At 37.2% G+C, this 12,772-nt stretch overlaps 1 long non-coding RNA gene across 1 annotated transcript; it reads right to left on the minus strand.

Moving 5' to 3' along the window:
• Positions 1–10,331: 10,331 nt before the first annotated feature.
• On the minus strand, positions 10,332–11,258 carry LOC135618439 (uncharacterized). The gene is made up of 2 exons (XR_010489010.1): positions 11,017–11,258; positions 10,332–10,919 (listed from the first exon to the last, which is right to left on the minus strand). It is a non-coding gene; the product is annotated as an uncharacterized LOC135618439 (long non-coding RNA).
• Between the last annotated feature and the right edge of the window lie 1,514 nt (positions 11,259–12,772).

A 12,772-nucleotide genomic window follows, 5' to 3' on the forward strand; every position in this document is an offset into this window, starting at 1 on the left:
CACTTTTACACCCCAACACTTTTGTTCATATTTTTGTTTATTTCTTCATGCAGAAAAGAGTGAGGTATTTATAGACCTCAATGATTTTAAAATTTGAATCAAAAAGTGTCCCATCCTGAGTTTTCGGGGTACTAGTGGTACCACCACTAGTATTGGGCGGTACCATTACCTGACACTCTAAGATTGGGTAGTACCACTACCCAGTCTAGCGATACTATCACTTGACAAAGCCTCGGAGATTAGGCTCTGGCGATACCATCGTCTGATAAGACGGTACCACCAATTGGAAACATTAACTACCGACGGTACCATCACCCAAACCACCTAGGAGGCTGAGCCTCGAGCGGTGCTACCGCTTGGCATGGCTCCAAGTGGTCGAGTGGGCCATCTATCCAGCCCAACTCGGCCTTGTTTTTTGGCTCAATTGACCCATAACTAAATTAGTGGGATTATCTCTCAATCCTAACTCAATCTAAGTTCTAACAATGATAATTAAGACGTTAACTAAGTAATCTTTGTTCGATATATCAATTGTTCTTTTGGTGAAATTTCAACGAAATTTCGGTGAACTCTCGGTAAGCTTTTGGCGAACTCTCGATGAACTCTCAACGAGCCCCCGACGAATTCTCGGCGAGCTCCCAATGAACTCTCGATGAGCTTCCGACATATCGTCCGAATCTTCGACGTATTGTCCGATCTTTGACTCCAGCCCAATATATACTTTATGCCTTATTTATTATCATAGTTAATTCTGTAATACTATTCTCAACATATGAATTAGATCAATAATTTATTAATTGATTTCATCATCAAAATTCGAGATTCAACAAAACTAACCGTGTTAAAATAGATTTTATTTGTCTAATTTCTAGATAATATGAATCTAATCATTATCCTTTCGAGAATGTGTTGATAGAATCGAATAGGATACCCAAAACCATTCATTTGGAACCTACAAAATTATGTCAGGGCTTGCTTAACAAAATCTTTACGATATTTAAAAATATGCCAGAGAATTAACAAGATAGGGTCGATACCAAGTTTTAGAAAAATAAATTTAGATTAGAAATGGGTATTAAATATGTAAAAGAATTAACATACCAAATTTTAGAAAAATAAATTTAGATTAGAAATGGGTATTAAATATGTAAAAGAATTAACATACCAAATTTTAGAAAAATAAATTTAGATTAGAAATGAGTAATTGGTAAAGGGTGTTATCTTTTGTAACAATATACTTGGAGGCTTTTATAATATGATAAAGAACATAAAAATTAATTTATGTCCAAAAAAATGGAAGATATAATTATGGAGTTACAATTCATCGTGTTGTAAGTGGCAAGTGTGTTGAATCAAAAAAAAAAAAAAAAAAAGTTTTAGACTTCGTCAGTTGATTGCAAAATATATACTTATTTATGTTACTTAGTTAATATTCTTGTCACTAAGATATTGGCTACGTAAGTCATTGACGTCCCAATCCGTCTATATTATATCGTATATTTATCATCATCCATCATCAACTCCCAAAGAAAATTTTGGGATCGCAAAGTCAAGCCTACTGTCCGTCTGTGCCAAACGCAGTCCCATGAAACCAGTAAACGAAGCCAGGCTTCATCAAAATGGAGGGGGGGAGTCCAAAAACTTCATCAAAGTTGAAAATTTTGATACACATTCTTCATTTAGATTAGCACTGTGGCCTGCATAGCGTAGATACTGTGGGCTGTGCCGTGAACAGGTCCTTATCATATACGTTGTACTGGTCCTCGGCGGCGAACCCAGAATTCATGCCCTTGTCCTGGCTAAAGAGCCTCTGATCGTATATTGTGACCTCCTCACCCCCAAGTATATTATTAGCCATGCCCAAGTATATTCTGGATTCCTATCCCTGGTGGTCTTGCTCTTCTTCGCCACTGCGGCATCCCTATTCTCCAACCTTCTCTCCCTCTCCCTCTCACGTCTACGCTCTTCACGGATTTGATCGCGCTGCAGCCGCTCTCTCCGTTCCTCGATTGTCTCCTTGTGCTGTTATTCTTGTTCTCCTGTTTCAGCATCGGCAGGTGCTGAAGCATTGCACCTTTGATCGAGCCTTTTGAGCCACTGCACGGAGCTCCTGCTCCTGCTCCTTTCTTTCTTTCTTTCTTTCTCATTCATCATCAACTCCCTCTGCACCTTTGATCGCATTGCAACAGCCTCTCTTGCCTTGTGCTCCGCCACATACAAGGCCTCGGAGAGCTTCGCCATGTTGTCATCGACCTGCACTTCCCGGAGATCCCTGCCATCCGCAGCCGGACGCTTGTCCAAAGAAATCGTGTAGCCTTTCGGGTTCTTCCAATTCGAGATGCACGAGGGATCTTCCAGTCCTGCAGGTCCGTCATAGTGACAGCCCGTGAGGGGGAATGCATCACCGGAACCGGTGGTGACCCCGACGCCCTCAAGACTGTTGTGCTTGAACTTTGGGGGCTCAACTTGATGGATCCACAGGAATCTAAATTATCAGAAAGATTGTAACGCCCCCAAAAAACTGTTAGAAAGGCCGAAATGGTAGCCGCAATCCTATATGTTTTACTACGGGAATGTAAGACTAAATTCTGAATGGATAATTTAATTTTATAAAATATTCATTATATTTTAACTCAAACAATTCAATCATTGGACATTCATAACATGTTCAATTATATTTGAACAACTCATATATATATATAATATAATTAACAAAAATCACACAATCAAAACCTGAACAAGCAACATAATTTTCACACAATCAAGTAAGTTATTCATCTTCATATAACCACCGTATAATTATATAAAATTCTGCATCATATCACAGTCAATACTAGTGTATTCACATAATTACAAGATCACCATATCCGATCCAAAATAATATTTCATATTAACATTATACAAGTCCAATATATAATAAGGTTCTAAACTATAATATTTTCCCTTAAGCATATTCACGCTAGACTATTCCTCGGGATTTGAAAATTTTAAAGAATAGAAATATAAGCAAATGATAGTTCATTAAACACCATAGCTCATATACCAACAAAAAATTATTACAAATAATTATAAATATATTAAAAAGCAATCAATTTAGCAAAATATATAGAATGTTAAGTCATTCTTATTATTTCTATCAAATGTCATACGCAAGCTTTATATTCATTTCAGACTAAACAAAGTCATAATTATAGCTAAATGATGTGTCAAAATATCATAGTAGCATATTTATAGAAATGATCATGAATAATTGTTCAGAAGTTCAATAAATATAGCTAAATTGTACATTCATAATAAATATAACTATAGTTATGGGTGTGTGTCAAAACAATAGTCATAATGGTATTAAGACCATATTGTATCCTTATGATACGACTCAGAATCATGTTTAACTTTCATGGTATAGGTAACATATTTATCCGTATGTCAAGATCTAGCTAGAAGAAATTAGTTTCTAAAATATTTTCTAATCTATAACCTGCTCTAGATTGTACTCATATGAGTCATACAATATCAAGTCTCAAATACATTTAGAAAATAAATTCTTGAATAATTTTTTTTATCTTTCATAAATAATTTATGAATCATTAAAATATCAAATTGATACTTCTAAAGCTTATACATATTTCATTTAATAAGTGCAAACCATACATTTCCATAAGCTTCAAACGTATAAGCAAATTCATGTATATTACTTTTAAAATAAGCTTGATAGAGTTACCCGGGCCAAATCGTGGATCCTTTAACTCACTTAATAATCAAAATACTTTTTTTCTAATTATACATAAAAATATTATTCATTAATCACCCTAAAATATGAACAAATATCATCTATAAATTACCTTGATTTGACTTTATTTTCTTCTTCATTATTCATTGTTATCATTTCTAATTATTCTAAGAATTTTGTCAATTCCTAAATAAAGCATAAGCAGCTTCCCTTTATCTCTCTTTTTATTCCTACCTAAGTATCAGGACAGCTTTCTCCCTTTTGTACTCCATCCCAAACATGAACTTTAACAATAAGTTAATGCTAATTAAGGATTAATGTCATTAAGGATTCTATTAACTTAAGAAGCTATAAATAACTAATTAATAATCTTATTTAGTATTCTAATTAACAAAAAAAAATTAAGAATCTAAAATCATACCTAAATTAATTTTATACGAATTTCCTACTGTCAAGTAAGTTCCCTTCTCTTTCTTCCTCTCTGTTATCTTTTCTTTTCGTTCTTTTGTTTCGCCCCCTCTTAGTTTCCTCTGTCTTCTTTTTTTCATTATTGGTTGCGGTGGCTGGCTTATGACGGTCGGAAGAGGCAGTGGTGGAAGGATAAAATTGTGTTGTTTTTTTTTTTCTTGCAATTTAGTCTTTCTTAAGATTTATATTCACAATTAGGTCCTTAAAGAATATATATATATATATATATATATTCTCATCTCGTTGCAATCTTAAACTATTCTTGATCTCAAGTTGAATCCAATACTTTCCAAAATCACGCATTAAATTTTTTTTTTACTTTAACTAGAATCTTCTGTAAAAAAAGTATGGATAATGTGAGACTACTGATGTGAATTTCTAATTGGTCTATGAGACTAGCATTTATCCTTTCGGAATAAGAAGATGATGGAACATATGAAAGAAGTCATAAAGTGTCTATGATAGGAAATGTCACGTACCATCGTCCACGATTCCCGATGCTGAATGGTTGGTGCGAGAGCGAGAGCATGATGAATGAAGCTTATGTGGTGGAATATGTTTATCTCTAAGCAAAAGCAGCTCCGAAGAAAGGGTTGAATGAAGCTTTCCTTCTTAAGAAACACAACAACTGGTGATGCATGATCAACGTGGAGTGTGTGGGTGGTGATGAAGATGCCATCAGTCGCTGTTGGATGGAGCCTTTGTTACAACATTCCCCTATAGTAATCTCCCTCTGTGGGTCCGCTGTTGGGCTGATGGCCCATATTCAGCCCATGTGGGCTTTATCAGCCCACAGCCCACACCCTCTCTTAACCTAACCCTAATTAAGATTAGAGGGGTGTGGTGGCTGCGTTTTAGAGGCAGATTAAGGCTATAAAAAGGCAGCAACAAGACAGATCTTTGAGGCCACGGGATTCCAAAGAGAAGAAGGAGATCAAGACAGAAAAGGAAGAGAAAGAAAGGGAAGAAGACAAGGACAACGCAGAGAGACTGTTCACAATCATCTAGCAGTGTTCTCATCTCAGGTTAGATCAAATCTACAGTAGACTCTTGCTGTGATTACTTGGGGAGGTTTTAGATATTGTGGGCAGTGACGTGATCCTTGTATCCCAGTTATTCTCTTATGGTTGTTGCTAGGGTTTTGGGCAAGAGATTGAGATTTGTATATTCATTATTCTCATAGTGGATTATCTCTAGTTTGCCCCGTGGTTTTTACCCTTCACATTGAAGGGGTTTTCCACGTATATCTTGGTGTTCTGTTTGATTGTGTTTCCATTTTATTCCGCTGCGTATTTTGGTCTTCTAGTATTTGTTCCTATACAAAGGTTATTCCTCTTTTTATCCCCATCAACTGGTATCAGAGCGGGGTTTTGGTGATTTAATTTTTGTATTTGAACATGGAGGCCAGTAATATTTCTCGCATGATTAGTTTAAATGGAAATAATTGGATGATATGAAAACCAAGAATGGAAGATCTCTTGTATTGCAAAGATTTGTATGGACCTTTGCAGGGGGATAGTGCAAAACCTACAACTATGACAGATGATGAGTGGAAGAGGTTAGATCGAAAAACAATTGGGTTTATTAGACAATGGCTCGATGATAGTGTCTTTCACCATGTTTCTACTGAAATTTCTGCATATTCTCTTTGGAAAAAATTGGAAAGTCTCTATGAGAGAAAAACAGCTGGCAACAAAGCTTTTTTGATTAGAAAACTTGTGAACCTAAAATATAGAGAGGGTGCTTCTATTGTTGAGCATTTGAATGAAATGCAGAGTATTATTAACCAGTTATCCTCTATGAAAATGTCTCTTGATGATGAGTTGCAGGCATTGTTACTTCTCAGTTCATTACCAGAAAGTTGGGAGACACTGGTGGTTTCCCTCAGTAATTCTGCGCCAGATGGTATTGTCACTATGAGTCAAGTAACAAGCAGTTTGTTGAATGAGGAGTTGAGAAGAAAGAGTTCAGCAACATCTCAGAATGATTCACAGTCACTTATCTCAGAGAACAGAGGAAGGTCAAAGTCCAGAAGCAGTTCACGTATGGGTAGGAGCAAGTCAAGATCAAGAAAAGATATTGTTTGCTATAACTGTGGTGAGAAAGGACATTACAAGAACCAATGTAAGCAACCTAAGAAGAACAAGAAAAAGGGAAAAGAAGTGGAGTCTACAGAATCAAAGGATAATACTACAGCTACAGTGCAGGGTGGTGATTATTTGATTTTGTCTCCTTCTGATGATATTTTTTCTTGTGTGTGTCAGGATCTTGAGTGGGTGATTGACACAGGTGCTTCTTATCATGCTACACCTCGGAGGGAGTTTTTTGCTACATACAGGTCTGGAAACTTTGGTGTTGTCAAGATGGGCAACTATGGCACAGCAGACATCATTGGCATGGGTGATATCCATTTAAAGACCAACCTTGGCTGCAAGTTGGTACTTAAGGATGTGAGACATGTGGTTGACTTGAGGCTGAATTTAATTTCAGTTGGAAGACTAGATGATGAAGACTATGAAAGCAGATTTCACAGAGGGCAATGGAAACTCAGTAAGGGTTCTCTTGTTATAGCTAATGGAAAGAAATGTCATACTTTGTACAGGTTGCAGGCTAAAGCTTATGGTGAGCAGTTAAATGCTACAGAGAAAGACTTCAGTATGGAGTTGTGGCATAGGCGATTGGGACACATGAGCGAGAAGGGGCTGCAAACTCTTTCCAAGAGAGAGGTATTACCAGATCTCAGAGGTATACATCTGAACCCTTGTATTGATTGTTTAGCTGGTAAACAACATAGAGTTTCATTTGCTAGTGCTGCTTTGTCTAGAAAAATGCATGCCTTAGACCGTGTTTATACAGATGTATGTGGTCCTTTGAGGACAAAAACTCCTGGTGGATCTGTTGATGTTCTTGGTATAAGTGGTGCACTTTATTTTGTCACTTTTATAGATGATTTTTCTAGGAAAGTTTGGGCCTATGCTTTGAAGACCAAAGATCAGGTTATTAATGTCTTTAAAGAGTTTCATGCCAGGGTTGAAAGGGAGACAGAAAGGAAATTGAAATGCATAAGATCAGATAATGGTGGTGAGTATACAGGATTGTTTAATGACTATTGCAGGTCACATGGAATCCAACATGAGATGACAGTTCCTGGTACACCTCAGCATAATGCAATTGCAGAGAGGATGAACCGCACCATCATGGAAAAGATCAGATGTATGCTTTCACAGGCCAAGCTACCCAAAAGGTTTTGGGATGAGGCTTTGAGGACTGCAGTTGATGTGATCAACTTATCACCATGTACAGCCCTAGATGGTGATGTTGCAGAGCATGTATGGTCAGGGAAAGATGTTTCCTACAGGCATTTGAAAGTGTTTGGTTGTCGTGCATTTGCACATGTTCCAGATAATGAGAGGTCCAAGCTGGATGGTAAGTCTAAAGAATGTATTTTTCTTGGTTACTCACATGATCAGTTTGGTTACAGGCTTTGGGATCCAGAAAAGCAGAAGGTGTTCAGGAGCAGAGATGTGATCTTCTTTGAGGATCAAACCTTTGAGGATTTGAAGAAGAAGGCACCAGCCAAGACTTCTGCAGAAGGATTAGCAGATTGTGACCCAGTTACTCCTCCAGTATATCAGGGTGATGGGGGAGATATGCAGGAAGATGGTGTAGAACCTGATATTGATCTACCTGTAGGACATGTTGAGCAAGAAGAAGTAGGAGAGCAAGTTCCCGCAGAACCTCAGTTGAGAAGATCTTCTAGACAACGTCAACCTTCCAGAAGATACTCTACAGATGAGTATGTGATGCTTACTGATGCAGGTGAACCAGAGAGTTACCAGGAAGCAGTTGAGAGTGAGCAGAAAGAGAAGTGGTTAGCTGCTATGCAGGAAGAGATGGATGCTCTTCAGAAGAACCACACTTATGATTTGGTGCTGCTACCAAATGGAATAAAGGCCTTGAAGAACAAGTGGGTTTTAGGTTGAAGACTCAAGAATATTGTTCTCAACCAAAGTACAAAGCTAGATTGGTTGTGAAAGGCTTTGGTCAAAAGAAAGGTATTGACTTTGAAGAGATATTTTCTCCTGTTGTTAAAATGTCTTCTATTCGTGTTGCTCTTGGTATTGCTGCTAGCCAGGACTTGGAGGTTGAGCAGTTAGATGTGAAGACAGCTTTCCTTCATGGTGATTTGGAGGAGGAAATTTATATGGAGCAACCAAAAGGCTTCAAAGTCAAAGGTAAAGATAATTTTGTCTGCAAGTTGAAGAAGAGCTTGTATGGGCTAAAGCAAGCTCCAAGACAGTGGTACAGAAAGTTTGATTCATTTATGACAGAAAATGGATACAAAAGAACGGCTTCAGATCATTGTGTGTACATCAAATGGTTTGGTGAGGATTTTATTATTCTCTTACTTTATGTTGATGACATGCTTATTCTTGGGAAAGATATGTCTAAAATTGACAGGTTGAAGAAGGAAATGAGTGAGTCTTTTGCAATGAATGACATGGGGCCAGCAAAGCAAATACTAGGCATGCAGATTTCTCGTGACAGGAAAAACAAGAAGATTTGGTTGTCACAGGAGAAATACATCGAGAAGGTATTGGAAAGATTCAGTATGAGCAATGCTAAGCCAGTTGGTTCTCCTCTTGCAGGTCACTTCAAGTTGTGCTCAGAACAGAGTCCGTCAAGTGATGAGGAGAAGGAGAAAATGCAAAAGGTTCCTTATGCTTCAGCAGTTGGAAGTTTAATGTATGCAATGGTATGTACGAGGCCAGACATCGCATATGTAGTGGGTGTTACTAGCAGATTTCTTGCAAATCCAGGCAAAGAGCACTGGGCAGCGGTGAAGTGGATTTTTAGATATCTCAGAGGGAGCTCTAAGGTTTGTTTAAGCTTTGGAGGTGGACCACCTGTGTTGACAGGTTACACAGATGCAGATATGGCCAGAGATATAGATATGAGGAAGTCTACTTCAGGTTATGTACTTACTTTTGCAGGGGGAGCTGTGTCATGGCAATCCAGGTTACAAAGGTGTATTGCTCTCTCCACCATAGAAGCAGAATATATTGCTGCTACAGAGGTATGCAAAGAAATGTTATGGATGAAAGAATTCTTACAAGAATTGGGGCTGAAACAAGAAAATTATGTGGTGCATTGTGACAGCCAGAGTGCCATCCATTTGTGTAAGAACCCAATGTTTCATTCCAAGTCAAAGCATATAGATGTCAGATACCACTGGATTCGAAATGTATTTGAAGAGAAGCAGTTGCAGCTTCAGAAAATTCATACAGATGACAACGGAGCAGACATGTTAACGAAGACCTTACCAAAAGAAAGACAGGAGATATGCCGACAGTTGGTCGGCATGGCTTCACATTGAGGAGTCATGGGACAGCCTCCCTTATGGGCTGAAGGGGGAGGTTGTTGGGCTGATGGCCCATATTCAGCCCATGTGGGCTTTATCAGCCCACAGCCCACACCCTCTCTTAACCTAACCCTAATTAAGATTAGAGGGGTGTGGTGGCTGCGTTTTAGAGGCAGATTAAGGCTATAAAAAGGCAGCAACAAGACAGATCTTTGAGGCCACGGGATTCCAAAGAGAAGAAGGAGATCAAGGCAGAAAAGGAAGAGAAAGAAAGGGAAGAAGACAAGGACAACGCAGAGAGACTGTTCACAATCATCTAGCAGTGTTCTTATCTCAGGTTAGATCAAATCTACAGTAGACTCTTGCTGTGATTACTTGGGGAGGTTTTAGATATTGTGGGCAGTGACGTGATCCTTGTATCCCAGTTATTCTCTTGTGGTTGTTGCTAGGGTTTTGGGCAAGAGATTGAGATTTGTATATTCATTATTCTCATAGTGGATTATCTCTAGTTTGCCCCGTGGTTTTTACCCTTCACATTGAAGGGGTTTTCCACGTATATCTTGGTGTTCTGTTTGATTGTGTTTCCATTTTATTCCGCTGCGTATTTTGGTCTTCTAGTATTTGTTCCTATACAAAGGTTATTCCTCTTTTTATCCCCATCATCCGCAACGTAGAAATTATGGAACCTGATTCCACTCTGAGAGAGAGAGAGAGAGAGAGAGAGAGAGAGAGAGAGTCGTTTTCATGGTGAAACCATATCTCGTGTTCAGGTGCAGCAAAAAAAGGTTCCTGTAGCTATCAGCATAGTTTGAGATAAAGGCAGTGCCTCCTCCCCTGAACAGATACATTTGTTCTCAATTTAACTGATAGATAAGAAGATGATTCGAATTCAGAAAGGTAAGAAGAATTCGATCTCAGAGGCATCTCGAAATTGGAGGAGACAGGAACCAATCACTCGATTGATTGTGCTCCCCTTATTTCTTAGCGTACAGCATGAAGGCAGCAGTCCACACTTAGCTGGAGACCTCTTCCAGGAGCTTATACCTCTTGACTCTACCTCGAAAGGCTTGCTTGGGTTGCGTCCGCGTCTCGGATCTCACGCTTTCGATCGAGCTCGATGATGCTTTGTCGGGCAGTCTTTGCTTCTTGATGGGCTTGTCGAGGTGCAATGGTGACGGTGAAGAACAGCGTTGTAACTCATTTCCTGAACCGAATCCACCATTGCTATTAGAGGGGGAAGACACGGAGTTGATCTGATCTATGGAGGAGTCTACCACGGGCTTATTTTCTTTTCGATCGCTTAAGCACCAATTGCACGCGCGATAGCACTCAGCTCTCGGGTAGAGATTGCTGCAGTATCTGATATATAGTCCACAGCTTAGTTGACGGATAAAGCTAGGAAAAGGCCAACTTCATACAACAAAGTTAGACGATCGATGATCTTGTTTCTTCTTACTTGTGCTGAAACCTAACGGGGCAGGATCTGCATCGGAAGAGTTCCTCTGACAGGCCGCGATCACCGCACATGCAACAGACGGGAAGCGCCGGTGAAGAGGACGGAGACGACGAGCCTCCTTTCCCTCCCATCTCAGACACTCTTATTTTACCTTCCTTCTTGGGACGAGACGAGGAGCATTAGGAAGAAGAAGAAGAAGAAGAAGAAGACCACACACATTATCGTCGGCTCTTTATGGAAGGCGTCAGACACTTTCATAGGTCCGCTTGTGAAAGTGATTGAAAATTATCTTATATAGTTATTATGCTTTATATAGTTCTAAAAATTTATTATCAAATTATTTTGTAAGTATTTTTAATTTTATCTCCTATTTAAAATTATTTTTATTTTATTGATTAAAAGTACTCTATTTCAATTATATCATAATATTTTATTTTTGTTATTTCCTTGTCCTTCGATCCCCAATATTTATGGTATAAAAGCCAAGTTCAATATGAATTGGGCATTATGAATTTCAATAGTGATTCCATGTCTCAACCCCTTATTCTTATCTTTTCGAACAAATGCTATAAATTTTGAGTATAACTTTAAGAGTTAACAGAGAATAGATATATAAATTTAAATGAAGAAACAGGGAGAATAAAAAGGACTTATAAATTTAAATGAAGAAACAAGGAGAATAAAAAGGACTTGTAGACATTATTATTCGTTTAACTAGTTGTATATGAGATAATCTTCTCAATGGTTACGGTAGTTACAACTTTAAAACAAGCTTGGTTGATACTTTAAAATAAATTTTAATGCTCATACAAAGTAATTACGGTAAAACTTTAAACCTTTCATCAGAAGTTTGAAATTTTATTCATAAAAGCAATAAATTAGTGTAAGATTTTCTTCCTATTGTGAATATTTTTAGGATCACATAATTGTTATAAAAATTCTAAGAAGTTTAACTCTGAAATTTGATCATTTTGTTGTTACAATTAAAGAGTTAAAAGATTTGTCTATTTTTTTATTTGATGAACTAATAAATTCCTTGTAAGCATATGAAGAAATGATGAATGGGTTATTTGAGAAAAGGGAAAAAAAGTATTTTACTTTTAAGGGAGAATCTTCTACTTTAAAAGAAGAGATAAAAAATGAACAAGAAGAGGATGTGGTAAAAGAAAATTTAGTGGTAGAGCAAATGAAAGTAGAAGAGGAAAAGGACACCTTATTGAGCATGATAAACAAAAATAATCAAATTATGATTAGAAATACTATAAGAGTAGAATTAAATGCCACTATTGTATGATCTGAAAAACTATAAGAGTAGAATTAAATGTCACTATTGTAAAAAGTTTAGTAGGTAAATTACTAAAAAAGAGAAAAGTAAATAAGCTATATGGAGGAAAATAAATAAAGTAGAAGTTATTTATGACTCATTTACAAGTTAATGATATCTCATATTTGGATTTTGGATAATGAATGTTCTAATCATATGTCAGGTATAAGATCAATATTTAGAGATATTAATAAAACTCATAAGTTAAAAGTTAGACTTAGAGATAACAAACAAATGTAAGTGAAAAATAAAAAAACAATTAAGGTGAAAACAAGTCAAGGGAAAGTAAAATACCTTAATAATATTTTCTTTGTTTATAGTTTATCATATAACTTATTGAGTATTGGACATTTATTGATGATGAATATTTAATTATATTTGATAATGGTTCATGCATTATTAAAGATAAAAAATCTTGTTTGATTATAGTAA

Source organism: Musa acuminata, chromosome BXJ2-8, assembly GCF_036884655.1.
Source record: "Musa acuminata AAA Group cultivar baxijiao chromosome BXJ2-8, Cavendish_Baxijiao_AAA, whole genome shotgun sequence".
In the NCBI taxonomy this organism is placed as follows: Eukaryota; Viridiplantae; Streptophyta; class Magnoliopsida; order Zingiberales; family Musaceae; genus Musa; species Musa acuminata.